The sequence below is a fragment of the Cornus florida genome, unplaced genomic scaffold (genome assembly GCF_030987335.1).
Source record: "Cornus florida cultivar Cherokee Brave unplaced genomic scaffold, ASM3098733v1 CherokeeBrave_3.0.0_Hap2_scaffold_88, whole genome shotgun sequence".
Lineage (NCBI taxonomy): Eukaryota > Viridiplantae > Streptophyta > Magnoliopsida > Cornales > Cornaceae > Cornus > Cornus florida.
The window spans coordinates 20,001-22,500 of NW_026775921.1; positions in this window are offsets into that span (position 1 = coordinate 20,001).

Genomic DNA, 2,500 nt, shown 5'->3' on the forward strand with positions numbered 1-2,500 from the left:
TCGAGACTGCAAAGCAAGCAATGGCCTTACTTGCAGCTCTTGGTGCTGAGAACTCCCCCCCCCCTATAGTAGTCTTAAGTAAAACCACAGCTCTGACAGGAGTAGATATTGCATGCGAGCGAGGAGTCGTAATGGGCAAAATTGACTCGGGGGACCTCCAAATCGAATTCCGTTTCGAGCAAAACACTTCTTAGGCTTCAAGGAAGCTCCCATAAAATTTCCAAACCCAAACTCCAAACTTCATTTTTTAGCCTACAATGCCCACGTGCACGCCGGTGTGCACGCAGGGGTGCTTGAGCATGCGGGAGAGGAGCCATAATGGGCAACATTGACTCGGGGGACCTCCAAATCGAAATCCGTCTCGAGCAAAACACTTCTTAAGCTTCTAGGAAGCTCCCATAAAACTTCCAAACCCAAACTCCAAACTTTATTTTTTAGCATACAATGCCCACGTGCACGCCGGGGTGCTTGAGCGTGCGGGCGAGGAGCCATAATGGGCAACATTGACTCGGGGGACCTCCAAATCGAAATCCGTCTCGAGCAAAACACTTCTTAAGCTTCTAGGAAGCTCCCATAAAACTTCCAAACCCAAACTCCAAACTTTATTTTTTAGCATACAATGCCCACGTGCACGCAGGGGTGCTTGAGCATGCGGGAGAGGAGCCATAATGGGCAACATTGACTCGGGGGACCTCCAAATCGAAATCCGTCTCGAGCAAAACACTTCTTAAGCTTCTAGGAAGCTCCCATAAAACTTCCAAACCCAAACTCCAAACTTTATTTTTTAGCATACAATGCCCACGTGCACGCCGGGGTGCTTGAGCGTGCGGGCGAGGAGCCGTAATGGGCAAAATTAACACGGGGGACCTTCAAATCGAAATCCGTCTCGAGCAAAGCACTTCTTAGGCTTCTAGGAAGCTCCCATCAAATTTACAAACCCAAACTCCAAACTTCATTTTTTAGCACACAATGCCCACGTGCACGCGGGGGTGCTTAAGCGTGCGGGCGAGGAGTCATAATGGGCAAAATTAACTCGGGGGACCTCCAAATCGAAATCCGTCTCGAGCAAAGCACTTCTTAGGCTTCTAGGAAGCTCCCATAAAATTTCCAAACCCAAACTCCAAACTTCATTTTTTAGCATACAATGCCCCCGTGCACGCGGGGGTGCTTGAGCGTGCGGGGGAGGAGTCATAATGGGCAAAACTAACTCGGGGGACCTCCAAATCGAAATCCGTCTCGAGCAAAACACTTCTTAGGCTTCTAGGAAGCTCCCATAAAATTTCCGAACCCAAACTCCAAACTTCATTTTTTAGCATACGATGCCCACGTGCACGCCGGGGTGCTTGAGCGTGCGGGCGAGGAGTCATAATGGGCAAAAACTAACTCGTGGGATCTCCAAATCAAAATCCGTCTCGAGCAAAGCATTTCTTAGGCTTCTAGGAAGCTCCCATAAAATTTCCGAACCCAAACTCCAAACTTCATTTTTTAGCATACGATGCCCACGTGCACGCCGGGGTGCACGAGCGTGCGGGCGAGGAGTCGTAATGGGCAAAATTAACTCGGGGGACCTCCAAATCGAAATCCGTCTCGAGCAAAGCATTTCTTAGGCTTCTAGGAAGTTCCCGTAAAATTTTCAAACCCAAACTCCAAACTTCATTTTTTAGCATACGATGCCCACGTGCGCGCCGGTGTGCACGTCGGGGTGCTTGAGCGTGCGCGCGAGGAGCCGTAATTGGCAAAATTAACACGGCGGAAATCTAAATCGAAATCCGTCTCGAGCAAAGCACTTCTTAGTCTTCTAGGAAGCTCCCATAAAATTTTCAAACCCAAACTCCAAACTTCATTTTTTAGCATACGATGCCCACGTGCACGCCGGTGTGCACGAGCATGCGGGCGAGGAGTCGTAATGGGCAAAATTAACTCGGGGGACCTCCAAATCGAAATCCGTCTCGAGCAAAGCATTTCTTAGGCTTCTAGGAAGTTCCCGTAAAATTTTCAAACCCAAACTCCAAACTTCATTTTTTAGCATACGATGCCCACGTGCGCGCCGGTGTGCACGTCGGGGTGCTTGAGCGTGCGCGCGAGGAGCCGTAATTGGCAAAATTAACACGGCGGAAATCTAAATCGAAATCCGTCTCGAGCAAAGCATTTCTTAGGCTTCTAGGAAGCTCCCATAAGATTTCTGAACCCAAACTCCAAACTTCATTTTTTAGCATACGATGCCCACGTGCACGCCGGTGTGCACGAGCATGCGGGCGAGGAGTCATAAAGGGCAAACTTAACTCGGGGGACCTCCAAATCGAAATCCGTCTCGAGCAAAGCATTTCTTAGGCTTCTAGGAAGCTCCCATAAAATTTTCAAACCCAAACTCCAAACTTCAATTTTAGCATACCATGCCCACGTGCACGTCGGGGTGCACGAGCGTGCGGGCGAGGAGTCATAATGGGTAAAATTAACCCGGGGGACCTCCAAATCGAAATCCGTCTCGAGCAAAGCACTT